This window comes from Mus caroli, unplaced genomic scaffold (genome assembly GCF_978045245.1).
Source record: "Mus caroli unplaced genomic scaffold, Mus_caroli_1 scaffold_14, whole genome shotgun sequence".
Classification (NCBI taxonomy): domain Eukaryota; kingdom Metazoa; phylum Chordata; class Mammalia; order Rodentia; family Muridae; genus Mus; species Mus caroli.
In genome coordinates, this window is record NW_028227269.1 from 107,643,330 (window position 1) to 107,656,159 (window position 12,830).

General features: G+C 37.0%; 1 protein-coding gene and 7 non-coding genes across 37 annotated transcripts in view; all 8 read left to right on the top strand.

Annotated features, from left to right (window-relative positions):
• LOC110306980 (uncharacterized) overlaps positions 1-12,830 on the top strand; it is a 66,558-nt gene that overhangs the window by 47,804 nt on the left and 5,924 nt on the right. For 21 of the 30 annotated variants that reach the window (XR_003838382.2, XR_002379341.3, XR_003838371.2 and 18 more), the window contains 10 exons: positions 873-932; positions 3,189-3,276; positions 4,035-4,081; positions 5,275-5,375; positions 5,777-5,841; positions 6,351-7,234; positions 9,652-9,740; positions 10,531-10,616; positions 11,483-11,569; positions 12,265-12,422. The gene's annotated coding sequence lies outside the window, so the exon portion shown is untranslated. The other 9 variants (XR_015045270.1, XR_003838380.2, XM_085830655.1 and 6 more) reach the window with 7 other exon arrangements.
• LOC115032834 (small nucleolar RNA SNORD113/SNORD114 family) lies at positions 1,643-1,714 on the top strand. The gene has a single exon (XR_003838494.1). It is a non-coding gene; the product is annotated as a small nucleolar RNA SNORD113/SNORD114 family (small nucleolar RNA).
• LOC115032831 (small nucleolar RNA SNORD113/SNORD114 family) lies at positions 3,462-3,531 on the top strand. The gene has a single exon (XR_003838491.1). It is a non-coding gene; the product is annotated as a small nucleolar RNA SNORD113/SNORD114 family (small nucleolar RNA).
• Positions 4,355-4,425, top strand: LOC147001323 (small nucleolar RNA SNORD113/SNORD114 family). The gene has a single exon (XR_015045306.1). It is a non-coding gene; the product is annotated as a small nucleolar RNA SNORD113/SNORD114 family (small nucleolar RNA).
• On the top strand, positions 10,088-10,159 carry LOC115032821 (small nucleolar RNA SNORD113/SNORD114 family). The gene has a single exon (XR_003838484.1). It is a non-coding gene; the product is annotated as a small nucleolar RNA SNORD113/SNORD114 family (small nucleolar RNA).
• On the top strand, positions 11,139-11,212 carry LOC115032833 (small nucleolar RNA SNORD113/SNORD114 family). The gene has a single exon (XR_003838493.1). It is a non-coding gene; the product is annotated as a small nucleolar RNA SNORD113/SNORD114 family (small nucleolar RNA).
• LOC115032819 (small nucleolar RNA SNORD113/SNORD114 family) lies at positions 11,886-11,958 on the top strand. Its single transcript, XR_003838482.1, has one exon. It is a non-coding gene; the product is annotated as a small nucleolar RNA SNORD113/SNORD114 family (small nucleolar RNA).
• LOC115032820 (small nucleolar RNA SNORD113/SNORD114 family) lies at positions 12,583-12,654 on the top strand. Its single transcript, XR_003838483.1, has one exon. It is a non-coding gene; the product is annotated as a small nucleolar RNA SNORD113/SNORD114 family (small nucleolar RNA).

Genomic DNA, 12,830 nt, shown 5'->3' on the forward strand with positions numbered 1-12,830 from the left:
CAAAGCTAATGTAATTTTTTTTTAATTTAAAAATTAAACAAATACAATGGTGGGATTAGCAGAGGTGCCTGAATAAAAGATGCTGTGGTGAACTCCTATGGAACTCTGAGGTCTTTGTTTTAAAAATGGCCTCCTGTGTCCAATAAAGAAATGGGCCTCGAGCTTGGGTATGTGGACCAGGGATGTTCATAGTACATGCTGATATAGACTGACATTCTTTTCAATGAGAAATTGTTAAGGTATGAGATATATAACTGCGTCAATATCGAACGAGTTCGGTGCAGGGCATCATGAAGCATAGAGTAGACTGTCATTGCCAATTCATAGAACATTGAGTCCCACTGAGGGTGTGTGTGTTTGGTTAGTAGTAGGATCACAAGTTCAGGGCCAACCTGAGCTACATAATCAATACTTGGTCTCTGCCCCTCCTTTCACTTAAAGGAAAACAACACATCCAGAATGTTTTGTCTTTATATTCAGGTTTCATTTTGTTTTCTATTTTTATGATTTACTTCTCTTTTTTTTTTTGATAAATGTGTGCTAATTATACATTCTGGAGTAATATACTGTAAATTCATTCATTTTCTTTCAAAATTAGTCAATTGGAAAAGGAACTCTTCTGCCTCTGTGATGAGACCCATAGACAGGCAAGCGCACTCTTCACTCTTGATCAGTCTTGTTTCCAAGTGATGAATCGAACTTGATTCATTTTATCTTTTCAAAGTCATAGTTAGACAAATGCCAAGGTGGCCTATTCTTGGGTCAACGAAAAAATTAGGAATTGTCATCATGAACATTTTAGAATTAAACGAATGCTGCTTAAAGTGATCCAAATAGCTCACTGTTTTAAAACTTGGCATTTGACACCATAGAATGAAGACTAGCAGACTGAATTACTCTCTGAGATGAGGAGTTTGCTATTGCCATTGCAGGTAAGATGTCTTATGACTCCATAATCATCAAAGAATCCTGTCAGTACTGATTTCTTTGCAGTGTTCATTGGATTATTTAAGTCTACAAACCAATGATACAAATGTAATATGAAACAATTGCTAGGAAGCTAATTGGCATATTTTACTCACAGCCCATTTTATTTTCGCACAGCAGTTTACTTAAAAAGTTTTCTACTCAATAATCTGAGCCTGCATGTCCAATATGGCTGCCACCATACACACATGGCTGCTTATATATAAAGTAATTACTGTGAAGTGAATTGTAAAATTCAATTTCTCAGTTGCAGTGCTCACATTGCAAGTTCTCAGTAGCTACCTGAGCCTTTGGGGCACTGTGGTAGTATCAGGTTTCTATTATTCTGCAAAGAGCTATTGGACAGCTCTTCACAGAGAAGGCTGCACACAGGAAGAGGGAAGAGAGACAGATGTGATGGCTTTGAGGCAGGCATGCGAATTGATCCATCCATGGTTCACTGAAGGCCTCTGGAATCAGAGAATCAGAGAGAGAACTCAGCAATGAGAAAAGAAAGAACCTGTAAGGAGACCTCAGTCCCAAGCACACTGATTGTTCCTGGCTAGGTCTTCTCACTTCATGAATATTTATCCTATTGCCCCCAGTGAGGCTATGAATGGGTCAATAAACAAAACTGTCTCTGAAAGAAAAAGACAGAGGTCAAAGGTGGCTCATGTGGATCACTGATGAGTACCCTGGGGTGTCTGAATGGAGGGCTTTGACTAAGCCCTGTCACTCAGAGGTCCATCGTGAAAAATCCCATTTATTATCTCTTTGGGATATGAGCTTAGTCTGGCTATCTATAATAACATGGGCAGTATTCTTGGGCTTCTGTGCACTAAAGCAGTGTATGAATCAACTAAGAACCCTATAAAGGAGCACTAACAAAATGGGTCATTGCTCTTTCAAATATGTGAGTAGTTATAATAAGAATCTTTACTAATGTATTTATGAAGCTTGACATTCTAGCAATGTATTGATCAAGGCTGATGCCATGGGGCAAGGAACATTTGGATAGATGTTTGTTCTTTTGACATGTTGTGTGTTTTTTAAAAGGAAGAGCAAAATATTTATTTAAGACGATTATTAACTAAATAAAATCTGAGTAGAAGAGGGCTTATACATGAATCCAGGCTGACAGCTCGCCCCAGATGAACAAGTAGGGCTTCTGTTTTACTTTCCTCTGTATTTCAATTCTGACCCTCACTTTAATTTAAATAATTAGAGACATGTGTTAATCCTTCCATGACTGAACATATAATGTAATCTGGAATTAATCTATTGTTCCATTTTTTGTGGAATCACAGTTGTAATGGCATTTTCATATATAGAAAAAGGACATTACTATCTCAATTAATCAAGCTAAGCTGCAGGACCTTTTATTATGAGAGAAGTGGACAGTTACAGTACCACCTGAATTGGAGAAACCTAATAAGTGGAGCACCTCACATTTTTCCTATATTTTTCTATTATTTATTTATTTAGACATAATACAATATTATAAATTTTTTGTTTTGTTCCTTGAAGTTGCAGGGTCAAAGAGTTACATATGCAAGCAAATATATATATTCACACATTGCATAGGCTCCTGCAGAGACACCTTGCCTAGGTCCAGTCGGAATATTTTACTCTTGACAGACCCATGAACCAGTCTTGGTGTTCATGCTTGTATCTAGTCTGCAGTTATTGGAAAGTCACTACTTATTGTAATCTCAGTGGCTTTGCCAGCGAGCTTATTCCTTAGTCCCATCAATTTTAGTTGAGCTATAATAATCTGAGTACTTTTGGCTATAAAAATCTGAGTTTAGACTTGAGCTTCCTATCTGACCATCTGTACCATGAACTATTAATTTTCATTTTTTTTTACTGCCTTGTCCTCGGAATGCATACACCAGTCCCCGTTGCTCTCAGCTTAGGAAGGAATGGGTGGTTATCTTTCTGAGTCTTTGTTGCTCATAACCACTGGCTTCCCAGTTCACTGTCAGTCTCTGTCCTAATATCAGAGGGGGGAAAAAAGAAGACATTCTTAATTTCTTAAACTTTATTAGAAAGGTGTTGCAAAAACCTCGTCACACTCTCAAATTAGACCCGAGACACGTACATTTCATGAGATGACAATACATAGCTATTACCACAGGTTTACAGACATCTTCACAGAGAGTTTCCAGAAGCTTCCACGAGTTTAAATCATCCAACTTTCATCACATGTGCTTATCCCTCAGAGCTACTGGTGGAGGTTGTTGTTAAACAGCGGGTCTTGCATGCAAGCTCTACAGTTATGCACAGTATTTCCATGACATCCCAAGCCATGTGAGTAATGTTCAAAATTATTCTGTTTGCTGATTGAGTGCATCCCAGCAAGGGATTGCATTATTCTGAAGAACAAAATAAAATTGTTCTTAGGCTGTTCTTATTCATAGACATTTTTATTATTTATAAATCGGTGTGTTAATCAACACACATGCGTATGTTACTAGAGAAGAAAACTGTAAATATGGACCAATGATGACCTTGTCTATATTATAAGTCACAGACGATGACAACATCCTGGATTCTGAGGTTCATACCGTAAGATGTCTCAAGTCCCCCTCTTGGACAGCTGGTAAAAGTTAGACATATGCAGTACATACTGTGCACAAGAGTCAGGCACTCCCATAATTTTTTTATATTGTGATCAATGAATCACAATATAAACATAAATACACTTGCAGATAAATTATTAGAGCAATCAACTAATTATGAAAATAAATATTTGACCCCAAATGCTACTAATTCATTTGGAAAATCTGAAAGTATGTTAAGAAATCATTGGCATAAAGATGTATATAACGTTTATCCAAATTGACATATTCAGTGTAATTAATGGCTTACCCCCTAGTGTGGGTCAAGGCCTTCATTTGAAATGTTATTTGATTTCTTAAGAAACTTTCATAGTAATTTGAATCTTAAGTAACAAGTAATGAAAAGAGAAATGTAGGAAGAATTGGAAAATATCAATTTTTTTTATTCTCTTTGCTGTTTTGTCCTACCTGGATGGATGCTGCCTAACACATTGTTTCCTGGCTAAGAGGTCCATGCTGCTGTATTCCCCTGTTTAACAAGTGTGGAAACTGATGTAAGTGGAGTCAAAGTCTTGGTTTGGGTGGCCATCGTAAGATGTTCCTGCTAAGGGAGGCATAGGCTCCAGTAAGGTCAACTCAACATGATCATAAATACCATGTTGAAGATTTCCAAAATTTAGAGAAATGATGGAGAGTCAGAGGGGCACAAGCTCTGTTGATGAACTTCAATACACTGGGATCTTGTGCAAGGATCTGTGATGAATTCTAATTGATCCATATAGTTGTTAATAAAAGGGGAAACTGTGAGAGAAGTTGAAGGACAGTGTTAGGTCAATGATGGCCACTGATGATGTATGAATCGTGATCATAGCTACAGGTCTGGTCGTCAGAGGTCCACACCCAAACACGTGTAGTATGGAGCTGTGATATAGATATTGGATGTAAATTAGTGTGTTAAAATCCTTAGGTTCATCTGTTTTCATTCTACTCGGACTTAGATTATACTAAATGAAAGAGGTCAAAGCATTCTCTAATTATTTAAATAACACCAAGTAGTACTACTAACAGTATAAATATCAAAGTTCAGAAATTCATTAGTAAAAAATGGCCAGAGTTAGAACCCCTTAGCTGAGAATTTTGTGTGCTGTTTTAAATGGCAGACGGCATTCTCATTTGGTGAAGAACCTGGTCTCCTGTTTATTTTCTAGAGAAGAATGTATCACAGCTTCATGTAACTCGAGGGTAAAATAAGAAAAGAACTACTACAAGGATCATAATTGCATAGAAACTAATTATGTATATAATCGTTTCTCCTTTTCATCTCAAGCTGCATTACCTATCCATTTCGATCATGGAGTCCATGGCTAACTTAGGATCTTGGGTGCACAGTAGGCTCTCTAAGTATAGTTCATGTTCTCGGGTTCTTACAGATTCTGCCTTCCTTAAGAATTACACCCACAATTAATGACAGATACAGTTTGTTCAGGGCATGCTTCATTAATATCTTTAAGATGAAAATTGGTCTGATGACACACCGAATCACCAATGTCCCCTTAGACAGCTCTAAAACATCCATTAGCTTTTATATGTATGATATAATCTGTTATTAATATTGTACAATATCTGTGCATGGACAAGTAGATAGTTAATTCAATCCACTATGACTCCAGAAAAGGCACGCCTTTTGCAATGGTGACTGCATCTATTTACTTAGACTATATATTTATACGGTGGCGTTTCCTTCAAGTTACAGGAACAAAGCATCCCATATGCAATCAGTCAGCTCCATTCTGTTTTCACCGGCCCCTGCTGAGATCTACACACTCACTTCTGGCTGAGAAGACACAGGTGGGTCCTTGGGACTTGGTGGTCAGTCAGCTGAGCTTAAGAGACAAGCTGCAGGCCAATGAAAGACCGCATCTCCTTAGAAACACATGAAGTTGACATCTGACCACACAAGCGCGCACACCACACACACACACACATACACTCACACGCACACACACACACACACACACACAGACACGCACATGCAGACACTCTCATACTTTGCACAGATTTTATTGTGAGGTAATGCAACATTCATGACTTAAATAATTTTTAAGTGACAGTTGATTTATCTTCCACCATCTTACTAAGACTTTAGAGTTCTGTCCAATATACATGCTCATGCTAAAAGTGGATTTAAGTAAGGCTTAAATGACTCTATAGAAAGTGCATTCATTTCATAACCTGTGTTTTCCCCCCAGAATGCACTCACAATGGCTGATGTATCTAATGTTTTCTATTGTGGACACAGGACACCCAGACTGAGGTTCGTGGATTTTTGAAATTTCCAATAATAAGATATTTGTGACTTAATTTTGAGTGGATGAACTTGATTTGTTGTGGTTATATTGTTCAGTTAGTATGTAATTAAATATATAAATAAATGAAAAAGGGGTTGGCCAACTATCAATGTATAGAGCACATTGATAGCAAGGTTGTTTACATAACTTACACTTTCGGTCCTTAAATACCATATGGATTGAGCATGTTTTATCTCTCCTTCTGAGATCATTAAATGGGTCATTAAATATAGGGACTATAAGCAACTGTCAATATTGATTAGGGTAGTTCAATGTTAACATTGTTGATTTTTGAAGCTTTATTATAAACTTGGAAGGAAAGGCGCCACACACTGAAATTAAGGAAACCCAAAGACTTATTTTGATAATAGAAAATTCATAGCGATTATCACAGGTTCATATGTTATCACATTGTTATGCAAAACTTATTCTTGTGAGGTCTCAAAGGCAGTTATCCTCTCTATTCATCCCACAGAACCAATGGCTCCGGTCTGATTTAAACATGGGTCCGTGCTCACACACTCAATACCTACCCTCTGTGCTCACAAGTCCTGTGTGAGTAATACTCCAAATTATTCTGTCTTGTTTTGCTCAATGGTATCCTCTATCTTATTATAGAGTATACCATGTATTGAGACAAGAATGCCAGTCATTCTGAGAAACAAAATGCAACCATTGATTGTCATTTTAATTAGTGACAAATAGTTGTGTCGATCATCAAACATGCTTGTATAATTGGATGAGAAGAGGTGTAACACGGGCCAATGATGACGAGGTTTCGGGATTATAAGTCACGGACGGACGATGACTACGTCACTAGAGGTCTGAGGTCCACAGCAGAAGGTGCCTCATGTGACCCTCTCATGAAGGGGTTGCAAGTCAGGCATGTGCACACAGTAGATATTAGCCATGCACTCTCACCATTTCATAGTAGATCACAGAATCAAGATTCAAATCTCCATGCACTGAAAAGGATTTAAGGCATTGATCAATACTGAATATAAATATTTGACCATCAATGATATTTACGCACACACTGAAAAATCTAGTCAGAATGACTTACACAAAGGTTTATATAACCTTTATCCAAGGTTATTTATATAGTAAAATTCTTAAGTCTTTATGATGGTCAAGGCCTTAATTTTAAAAATTATCAATTTTTTTCTTTTGAATTTTTTTAAGAAAATTATCATGACAATTTGTCTCTTAAATGAAAGGAGAAATGTAAAACTAAATGGACAAATATCAATCTTCTTATTATCTTTGCTGTCCTGTCCTCCCTGGATGGGTGCTGACACATTTCTTGCCTGCTGGTCCGTGGTTGCACTCTCACCATGTGGATGGAGCTCGGCAACTGAAGTAAGTGAAGCCAAAGATCTGCTCTTCATTTGAGTGGCTTTAATAAGACACCCCTGTTGTGGTAAAGCCATGCATAGGCTCCTTTCAGTCCTATTCAGACTGTGTGCTCAACTGAACATGACCGTGACCACTGGATTAAGGATAGCCAAAATTAAGACAGAGAGGCAGGGTGGCACAAGATCTGTTAGTTATTCAACAAACGAGGATATTGTGCTAGGAATTTGTGAGGAAGACTTTACAAGTGAGATGAATAATTAGGCAATCCATCACAACTATAGGTCTGGGAGTCTCAGGTCCACACGTGAACACAGGTACAGTTACAGCAGTGAGCTAGATATCAGAAGTGGTTTAATATGTCTTCTTGATCTTTATATTCATGAGTTTTCATTTTATTTTTATAAGGTAGCTAAAATATAACAAACAAAATAGGACATTGCAATCTCAAATTACAAACAATACACACATCCAAATTTGTAAGTCCATTTTAAATATGTAGACGAGATCTGTGTCCAGTGATCGATTTCTTACATTGGCAGACCAGTTCTCATATATTTCTTCCCCAGAAAAGAGTACCATGCATTATGTTTGGGAAAAATACCCACAAAACAACATAATTATCATTGGAACAAATATAGTCATGTGCCTAATGTATTTCGTTTACATCTTTATGTGATATCTCAAGCTGTCTTACCTTTCCTACCTAGTCATGACACCTGACTAGCCTTGGGTCTTGAGAGCACATTAGGCTGTGTAAATACAGTTCATGTTCTTGTCTTACTATGAACACTTCTCCTTATTGACAAATGAACTCCTAATAACTCAAGGATGACACACATGTTTAATGACAGATGTAGCAAGTAACAGATTTTATTAATATTCATAAAAATTGGATAGATATGATGACACATGAAATAGGCAAAGATCCTTTAGATATCTCTAAAGCATATTTCAGAATACCAATTAAAAGCTTTTATAAATCATGTTTATCTAATTAGTATAAAATAAGAAGCATCTCTAAAAATAATATAAAGATTAATGAAAATTTGTAGGGCTTATGTTGGATAAATGATAACCCCATATGAATCAAGGACCATGACTCCTTGGCTGCTCTTACAACTTAAAGCCTGTGGTTCATGCTTGGCATTCTGGTTATAGATGCCAGATATATGTTTGTGTTAGTTAATTTTACTATATTCCATACCTGAAGTCTGCTGAAGGAGTTATTGATGAAATAACCCCAAAGTAAATCCAGTGTTTTTATTTGTTGACAGGAAAATAAATACGTGACAAATTCTATAAATATGCACAAAATAACCTCACTTAGAGGATCTATTGATGTGATTGGTACCATGTTGAACTGTAAGCTGGGAGAAGGAAGTTTGGTCAAATCTTAGAGCCTGTCCATCATCAAATAAAGTTCAGGAGGAAACCAGGGGATAAATATGGAGGCATTTACTGAAGCAAAGATCACAGAGGAACATTTCTTGTTCTTCATAATTTTCATAGCTTGTTTTTTATAGCTCCAAAGAGTATTTAACACACACGAGATCCTAGCAAGTACTTATATCTTAGGTGCATCCCAAAATATATCCAAATATTCCAAAATATATCCAAAAATTCATTGTTGTTAATGTTTTCTGGTTTCAAGGTTCATGTGTTCAGAATATAAGGATCAATTCTTATGTCATTAATGGATGTACACTGAAATATATCTGTGCATTTAGAAATTAATGATTACTGTGGGTGGATGATGGCTCCTGGTCTGGATATCAAAGTCCCTATCATAAACTATCTCATCCATAACCCTGATACTAGTGGCAGATTCTAGGAATAGTCTTCTTTTATAATTAGACAAAAACATTAACAGAAGTAAATTTGTAAGTCACTTTCTAACAACAAACTACTCCAGAGACTAGAGAGATAGCTCAGTAGATAAAAGAAGTTACTGGTTTTGCATAAGACCCACTTTGGGTTGAATCACCCATATGACAGCCTGTAACTCTAGTTCTTGTGAATCCGTTAACATCATCTGGTCTCTGTACCACATACATGTGTCACAAATACAAAATGCAGATTAAAAAAAAATCCTTAAATAGATAAAATAAAAATAAAGTAAATATCTGAGAAAATAATTCCACATGAGTTATTATAATTAATTATACTATCATTATATTAAAAAATACAGTAATTTATGAAAACAGGATGACTGAGGAGTACACAGGAAAGAAAACTGTAAGAACCTTCTTAGTATGGTCAGAACTATATGTCTAGTTTTTTACATCATAATAGAACATATAATAGTGTCATCCATATAGATGTTTGAGAAGAAGAGGTGTGAGGCAAGAACACAGATCACGTGAACAAAGGGACAAAATAGTAATTTTCCTTTGTTGCTCTCTTCTGTTTTGTACTCTCAGAATGCATTCTGCCACCGAGATGATTTACACAGCCTAGCGTGATCAGGAGCCCCCTAATAAGCTGCTCCCGATTGTAATATAGACACAGTGTAAGTACAGTCCATATTCTGATGTCTCTTCATGTTGCATTTAAAGGCCACTTACTGTATTGATACGGGCAATATCTGTTTTAGGAAGGACAGTCAAGGAAAGGCTGTATATGGCATGTGTTTGACGCACAAGGTTTAATAAAGTTGTTTCAAATTAAGGATATGTATTGAAAAGAGCTTCATAGCTCAAAAAGCAACTGAGGAACTCTGAAGTTTACTGCAAGATCTTATCTTTAGGGTTTTTGTTTTTGTTTTTGTTTTTTTGTGAATCACAATGATCTTAGTAGTACGTGTAATCACTTGCACACTAAAGCTGCCTACGTGCGTAGGGCAGCAGAGACTGATGCTGGATCAATGATGACTGTGGGTGCTGTATGAGTCGTGGATGATGACTACGCGTCTGAGAGTCTGAGGTTCACATCGTAATATATGTAGAACATCCTATGATCTTAGTGACAGGTGTTAAGAGTAGATGAAATGGTGATACATTTGGAAATCATTTCTAATAAGACATAATTCCATAGCAATAATGTTAAGCACATATACTAAATAGTGTTTCATTCAGATATGATAACTGGGGGTTCCCCATGAGTGATCTAAAGTCGTTAGCAAAGTTCTTGCTCACCTCAGAGCCATGGCCATATGATCTGTAATGAAGAGATAGTAATAGAATAATAATGAAGGCTTCATGAGGGATAAGATGGAGAATGATCCAGAGAAGCAGACGGAATGCATAGTTACGTAAACAGAAGCTTAACATTTTTATAATTTCTCTGCTTTCCGCTCTCAGAATGTACGCCTGCAGGCGGACTCCCACCTTCCTCGTTACTCTTGAGGTTTGAGATTCCCTGTTTGTGTCTGCAGGATTCAGATAGTGTGAGTATAGTCTGTGTTCCTGTGTCGAAATTCTTCTTTTACTTTCATAAAAACAGGGTAGGAAAGCTTTCTGGGGCTGGTGAGATGGCTCAGAGGTTGAGAGCACTGGCTGTTCTCCCTGATGTCCTGAGCTCAATTCCCAGCAACCCATGGTGGCTCACAACCATCTGTAAGGGCTCTGATACACTCTTCTGGTGTGTCTGATGACAGCAACAGTGTACTCCTGTTCCTAAAATAAATAAATAATTCTTTTAAATACATTATTATCTCTGAAGATCAGATGTAGCCATAGGCCTATAAGATGTATATGAAGCACAATGTTTAATAAAATTTTACCAAATTAAGATTGTGCAACAATAGAGCTAGGCATCAGTGCAGAAGATCCTGTAGAGGTTTAAGTAGACTCACGGATCTTGTCGTTAGGGCTTGTCTTTAGTGGACAATAGTACTAGTCGCAATAGTAGTAGTCATCAATGGCTCAATAATTTTCCATAGATTAGTAGGGAACAGGAGTACTGATGTTGGATCAATGATGAATGTCTGTGAGCATTCTTAGAGTCATGAATCATGACGACAAATTTAATTCTGAGATCAACATCATAAAGTATCCAGTGACAGCGATAAGAAGTAGTCTTTTATAAGTCGGTAAATGTAAATAAAAATTGACTAGGAAGTCATTTTCAATCAAAAAGCAGCTCACAAGATGACTACACATATGTATGTATGTATATATGTAAGAAGAAAGTGTGACAGAATAAGGACCATGTAGGTGAGGGATAAGATGAAATGAGCAGAAGCAGGCAGAATACATAGATGAGCGAACGGAACATCAATCTCTTTATAACCTCTTCTGTCTATACTTCAAGAATGGATATCCTACAAGCCGACTTCGTAGAGTCTCCCTTGAAAGTGGACCTCGTGATCTAGCCTTTATGTCCGTGGATAGACACTGTGTGAGTATCATCAGTGTTTGTGCCGTTGTTTATCGTACTTACAGATGGCCCTATAAGCTAGAAGAGAAATCTTGAGAAAATGGCTATTGTGTGTAGTACACTGTTAATTTTCCCAAACTTAGCAACAAATTAATTTTGCCAAATTTAGTGCATATAAATAAATACTCAGTTTGACAAAAGGTCCTTTAGAGGTCTAAGTTTCACTCAAGGATCTTGTTGTTAGAGGTTTGTGGGTCATAATTATCTCCGTAGTGTCTTTAATTACTCAAAAAAAAAAACCCACATAGAAATTAATAGAAAAGAGGAGGGTGGATGTTGGATCAATGATGACCAGTGGTAGCCGTATGATTCATGGATCATGACTACAGATCTGGGAGTCTGAGTTCCACATCTCAATAGTTAGCATCATCCCCCAAGCACTGGTACAGTTATGAGTGCTAGTCTATTTGGATAATTAGTTTAAAACATAAATATAAATTTGTAGCATATTCTCCACTTAAGATGTTACTTCTTAGGGAGGGTTTTAAGGATATCCTCAGTCATGGTCTTGGTAGGGTCAGTGGCATGCTTTCTTTTTAAAAAGAGCACACTGTAGCATATTGTATCCAGAGAGGAGTAATTAAAGAGTGGGGTAATTTACAGTAGGCACAAAGTGAATATCAGTCTTTTTATTTTCTCTTCTGCTTTGTATTTAGAATGGATTCCCCCAAGCTGATGTATATATACACTTCCTCGGTTTCGAGATTCCTGCTCTGGTGGTTGTAGTCATAAGATATACATAGTTGTGTAGTCATTGCTCACATCTTGGTTGTGGGCACACACACTAGTGTTGAATTACCACCTTGTCCAAGTGGTAAGTAAGCACCTGACTCAGATGGTATGTTTAATGAGATTTTAGCCATGTAGGAGAAAAGAGCCTGTGGCTCTTGGTCATATACTCAGCTTGATGTTTTTGTGATTCATGATCACTTGATAACGATATAGATATTAATAGAGATAGAGGGGTCTGATGTTGGATCTGTGATGACAAAGGGTGGCGTATGAGTTGTGGATCATGAGTACATGTCTGGAAGTCTGAGATTCACATCATGAAAGATCTAATATATCTTTATGACCTTAGGGACAGATGTTAGGAGCAACCTATTTTTATAAGTAGATAAAGTATAAACACAGTAAATAGTTTCTTCCAGTCAACACATCCTTCTACAGCAAGAGTCCTACTAATACAAACCAAACAGAGTCACACATTCATACTTGCTGA